Raw genomic sequence first — 6,225 nt, 5'->3', positions numbered from 1 at the left:
CAACTTATTTTCCAGAAAAGAACTGGAACAAATAATCAAACAAAAGGTCGGTAGTTATATAGATGATAACAAGGAGGTAAATAGCAGCAACATGATAAGAGCAACTCTGTCACTATTCTGTCTCTATTTTTTTTCCTGCTGCAAAGTAGCAAGTATTATAGAAAAAAAAAAGAAAATATGTAAATTTACTATATCTTGATTTTATAAAGTTCTTTGATGTTAATTATTTTTCCTAGATCTTGCAAATAGCTAGCATGTATCATACTAGGCTTTGCAGGGGTCTAATAACCAGCCAGTACTAGGTATTAATAATGACTTTGACTATGCATTAGAAAGGCTTAGAAAAGCTTAGAAATAAACGTTATCTTAACAAACTGGAAAAACAGCACAATAAAATATGATACCATCACTTAAGAACATGTGTGAGGTTCTACACGCAGGTAGAGACAACTGTGTTCATGAATACAAACTGGGAACCAGAACATCAAATGGCAGTTATAGCAAAATAGCCAGAAATTTCAGTGTCTCAGTAAGTGACTTCAGATGAGGGTCAGATAAGGCAAATGTTAAAATGGATATACTTGCAATAAGGTCTATAGCATATAGAACTACCTTAGTGGTATATATATACTTTATAGTATATACAAGTAACCATTTGAAATGCTCTAACAAAAACTGCTTGACTTAAAGCTGCCACTGCAGAAAGCAGCAGGTCTCCCTGTTCCACAACCATTAGAGCCATACAGAAGTCTCAGATACCATAGGTCACATCAAATGACAATAAACAACTAGACAACTGAATTGATGACTAGGTGTTTACATGAAAACTATATGTCACTGTAGTCAAGAGTGATTATCTAATAGAGAAAGCAGAGTTAAGTAGTAAGTTTTAAGTGCATTTTAAGTAGTGGTGCATTTTAAGTGCATTGAGGTGTCTAAGAGATAGAATCATAGAATCCTAGGTCTCCCCTGAGACTCCTCTTCTCCAGATTAAATAATCYCAGCTCCCTCATTTGCTCCTCATAAGGTTTGTGTTCCTCTTGTGGATCCCATCTGACCCCATAGACTTGTGAATGTTTAAGTGGAATAGCAGGTCACTGACTGCTTTCTCCTGAAAAGTTATTATTATGGTGGGTAAAAGTATTATGATGGTGGCTGTAAGTATTATGATGGTGGCTAGAAGAGGTTATGGTGGCCACAGAGGCAGAGCCTGGCAGGGCTCACAGGCACTAGATCATGGCCCCCTTCTCCCTGGTCATCTCTGGGACCTGAATAACATCCAACTTCATCAAGCAGCATCACCTACTACACCCAGTCCCAGCTGCCCCATAGAGACAGAGCAGTCCAAGGACTGCTCTGCGCAAAGACAGTCCAAAAAATCTGAAGCAGGCACCGAGATCTTTAGCATATCATATGCCCAAGGGACATATAATCTCACCGGAGCCATCCTGTGTTGCCTGTGACTTCACGTCTGTGTGGCAGCTGCAGCTGGCCTTTGATCACTTTGCCCATGTTCACCTCCAGGTGGTAGGTGACACACCAAGGGCCCTTCAAGGCTGCCCTGTGGCATCCAGGGCATTGCTTTGCAGCAGCAAACAGTTCTGCTTGGCTAAAGTGGTAGCTGCAGACCTTGCTGCAGTGCTATGCTGCAGATGGGGTTCAAGGAGAGGGTGGCTGAGGCCTCTTCAAGGAGGGGCTCGAAGTTTCACAGACTGCACCTCATTCTGCAGCCAAGGCTTTTATCATGACCTTAGACACTCTGAGTGTGATAGGTTTGGGGGGGCCTGGACTCCACTGGCTTGGAGCTGCCACTTCTTCTTCTGCTATAGTTGCAGGGTGCACCTTCAGCAGCAAAACCCAAACATTTCCCTTCCCCTCATTGGAGGCACAGATATTTTGCTCAGGAGCTCCACTTGCCCAGGAGAAGCCCTCCCAGAGACGCCTTGAACAGCAGGGCTGCAGGGGGGCTTTTGCCCAGACACCTTGCCAAATGGGCTGCTGGGGATTTTCTCAGCCTTGGTGGAAAAGATTGGGCAGATAGAGATCTCCAGCCAGGCAGCTTGCTTGCTGCTTCTTTCTCCATCCGAACAGCTGCTAACATGTTTTGTCCCCTTCCTTTGATAGGACTCAACGTTAACAGCAGAGGACTCTCCAGAGCACAGTGTCTTATCCCCAGGAACCTGGGACAATAGAGTCAAGTACCTCCAGAAAAGAGATATATCCCATCTGCTTGGGCACAATAAGAACTCCTGTCTACCTAGCCACCTGATTGCACCAGTTCCGCTTCAGCTGCATCCAGCAGTGGTTGGCCAACAAAGCAGAATGCCCACTTTTCAGGTGTCCATTTGATAGCATACTCAGCCAGGTGCAAGAGCATGACAAGGTGCAGGAATATCATGTTGAAGGCCACCAACAGGGAACTGGAGCAGTCTAGGCCCAGGGGAGACATCCACCACAGCTGATGGCAGCATGCAGCATCAAGCAGGTAGCACAGGCTGCAACGATCATCCACATGATGGCAGAGGAGCCCCTCTGCCCCCCTTCATGACCGTGGCCCCTCAAAGTCATGTGAAATGGCACAAAGCAGGTCCCCAAGGTGAGACCATGGCACTCAGCGTCCAGCTCAGCTCTGGAGGGACGATGACTCCTTCCTCTGCAGGGTCAGTGCTGCAACAGGGCTTGGGTGAGCACCGTTGCCAGTGACATGGAAGCTTCTAGATGTGAGTGGGGATGCCAGGCCTTTTGGGAAGGACCCAGTGGTGACACTGGTTCACTGACACTGCTCCTGCCAAAGACACCGACGGGCAGATGACTGCAGCAGAGCTCCTTCAACCTTTCAGCACACAGGAACTGGGTACATGCCTTGCCAGCACGGGATGCCCAGTGCTTGCCCTTGGCTACTGGGGCAAATCCATGCAGAGCTTTTTGCCAAATCATGCTGTTGGGAAAAATAAAAACTATCCCCAACTGCCCATCAGCTTAATTTTGTCATGCAAGGAGAGGGGCAGCACAGGCTCTTGGGCAGCACAGGCTCTTTCCCTTCTTTGCTGGCTGTGATGCCCAGGGAGAATGCTGGGTGGGGAAACATGAGCATGGGGGAATTCTGTCCAGCAGGCAGTCATGGTGCCAGCACTGCCCTATGCYGGAGCTGTCTCCTTGCAGCCATCAGCAGACTGCGGAAAAGTGGGGAAAAGATGAGGGAAAGCAGATGCCATGTCCTGTGTTGGCAGGGCCTCTGCAAATACCACACTCCTCCTCCTTGGCTTTGCTGACATGCAGGAACCAATCTGCAACCTGTCTGCCACTCTGACCAGCACCAACCAGGTCTGACTTGCTCACACCAATGGCTGCATGTTTCAGTTTTATTTCTCTTTGAGTTCATTCCAATTTCCTTATGGCATTACAGTGCTAATTCTTTGCTTTTTCCATTTCTTTTCCTCTTTTTTACTTTTTCTCACAAATTCCTTTTTAATATGCTGTTGTTGTACTTTGGGGAAAAAAAAAAGTTTGGCTTTCAACAAATGTGTCATTTATACTTTTTTAATTCAATTTTCCAGAATATTCATGCAACAAGTTCTTTTTCATTGCAGTCTTTTCTGTCCCTTGTGGTGCTATGATTCAGCCTCAGAAAAGGCTCTGAAMATCTTTCAGAGAGGTGCAGCATCTCACCTTTCATTTACATAGCCAAGTGAAGTGAAGGACAGATGGCTAGTCAGAACATTCCCAGGTGCTCCCAAGGAAGTGAGGTCAGATGTGCAGGTCTGCAAGCAGATACTGAGAAGACCAGGGCGATTCTATAGACAGCTTTCCAGCACTCCAAATGTGAGTCTGGCCCCATAGCTGTGGCCATGTAGTGGCCGTGTTGTCACTGCGTGTCACAGGAGGCTGTTGGAGGTCTTTGGAGGGAGAAACAGCTCCAAAAGCTTGTCCTGCTACCTTAGAGACACTGAGGCACTGCCAGCAGGGCTGGCACGTGAGAACAAGGAACCTAGAGAATTTAGAAAACAAAGAACTTAGCATGCAGATAAAGATACCTGGGAAAATTTCCTTCGGCCATCACATCCGGAGGCATCAGAGGGAGATTTCAGAATATTTCAGAATATTTAAGGTTGGAAGGGACCTCTACAGATCATCTAGTCCAACCTTCCTGCTCAAGCAGGCACACCTAGAGCACGTGGCACAGGGTGGCATCCAGGCGGGTTTTGAAGACCTCCAGAGAAGGAGACTCCACAACCTCCCTGGGCAGCCTGTTCCACTGCTCTGTCACCCTAACAGTAAAGAAGTTCCTCCTCACCTGGAGACGGAACTTCCTGTGTTCCAGCTTGTGGCCATTACCCCTCGTCCTATCGCTGGCCACCAGTGAGAACAGCCTGTCCCCTTCCTCCCTGCATTCTCCCTTCCTGAACTTATACATATTAATCATATCCCCTCTGAGCCGCCTCTTCTCCAGAGAAAACAGGCCCAGCTCGCTCAGCCTCTCTTCATACGAGAGATGTTCCATTCCCTAAGGATCCCAAAGGATTTCCATGGTTATGAGGTAGATCTGCCTTTGAGGGAAAACTGAAGCGGTCTCAGGAATGAACAGAGTGCCTCAAGTGTTCAGAGTCCTCCAGACAAACTCCAAGGGGCTCTCAGCCTTAGTGAAAGAATCACAAAATCATTATGATTGGAAAAGACCCTCCAAATGATCATGTAAACCATAGTATCGTGCCTGCTAATCCTTGTATATAGATGTGTGCCTCAGCTACATTTTTCTTGAACAGTGCCAGGCACAGTGACTCTACCACCACCCTCTGAATTCTGCCATTCAGCTTCTCAATCCACCTCACTGTCCACTCATCTAGCCCATACTTTCTCAGTTTGACCATGAGGATGTCATGAGAGACAGTGTCAAAAGCTTTACTGAAGTCAAACAGCATCTGCTGCTTTCCCCATCATCAACTAAGCCAGTCATCTCATCAGGAGTCCATCAGGCTGGTTAAGCATGATTTCCTCTTGGGTGATCCATGCTTACTATTCTTAATCATATTCTTGTGTTGGGGCCCACTCCAAGGATGGCTGTACAGTGCCTATTAGCAGGCAGGATGCCTTGTTAGTAGATAACTAACTTCAAGGCCGACAGTGTACTTCTTCCATCAGCGGATCAAAAACAAAGGCAGCTGTCCTGCTGCTGCGAGACCATCAAGCTGATTGGACAGTAGCTGTTGCGCACTTGTTTTTAGGCATAAAAGGTATTGTATCCGGAACCTTAAAGGTAAACTTAGAAGGGATTGGATGCCAGCCCCAGAGACAATGGCAAGACAGAGGCAAGAGGAGAGTGTGTAAAATCATGATTGGCCGGGGGTGCGACTTACGACTTACGACTTACTGTATAAAAGTGTGCTGGAATGTTCATCTCTATGAGGCTGCGTCTTTGAGTCCGGATGCTCCCTCGCATCATTCTTGTCTTATGCATGCAAGGCCAAGTGGCCTGTAGTTGACTAGTTCCCTCATTCTTGCCTATTTTGAAGACTCAAGGTGTCACTGGATTTCCTCCAGTCCCTCTGCTGCTCAAAAGTCTTTTCCCTGACCGGGAATCGAACCCGGGCCGTGGTGGTGAGAGCACCAAATCCTAACCACTAGACCATCAGGGAGGTCTCAGACTCTGATTTGGATGCTTTGTCAATAAGAGACTAATTTCATAGACTCATAGAAACATTGAATCATAATGATAGGAAAAGACCTTCAAGATCATCAAGCCCACCTGTAGGCACTTCAACACCATACCTACTAAACCATGTCCCTAAGCACCTCATCTCCACGTTTCTTGAACACTGCCAAGGGATGATGACTTCACCGCTTCCCTGGGCAGCCTTTTCCAATGCTTCAGCACTCTTTCCATGTAGAACTTTTTCTTAATATCTAATCTGATCCTTCCCTGGCACAACTTGAGACCATTTCCTCTTGATCTATTTTTGGTAGTTATTTTGGAGAAAATAACCTCGCTAGAGGTTATGATTTGGAGAAAATAACCCCCACCTCACTACAACGTCTGTTCAAGTAGTTGCAGAGAGCGAGACCGTCTCCCCTGAGCCTCTTGTGAAACTAAATCCCAGCTCCCTCAGATCATCTTCATAAAGTCTGTGCTCTAGACTCTTATTGGCTGGCTTCATTTTCCTTCTTTGGACACGCTCCAGCGCCCATCTTTCTTGCACTCAGAAGACTARAACTGAACCCAGTATCCAA

At 46.7% G+C, this 6,225-nt stretch overlaps 1 non-coding gene across 1 annotated transcript; it reads right to left on the bottom strand.

Moving 5' to 3' along the window:
• Positions 1 to 5,561: 5,561 nt before the first annotated feature.
• On the bottom strand, positions 5,562 to 5,633 carry TRNAE-CUC. The gene has a single exon. It is a non-coding gene; the product is annotated as a tRNA-Glu (tRNA).
• Positions 5,634 to 6,225: the final 592 nt, after the last annotated feature.

This window comes from Nothoprocta perdicaria, unplaced genomic scaffold, assembly GCF_003342845.1.
Source record: "Nothoprocta perdicaria isolate Ctin4 unplaced genomic scaffold, notPer1 scaffold_406, whole genome shotgun sequence".
NCBI lineage: Eukaryota > Metazoa > Chordata > Aves > Tinamiformes > Tinamidae > Nothoprocta > Nothoprocta perdicaria.
The sequence above is the reverse complement of the archived record's forward strand: the minus strand, read 5'-3'. Positions and strand labels throughout refer to the sequence as shown.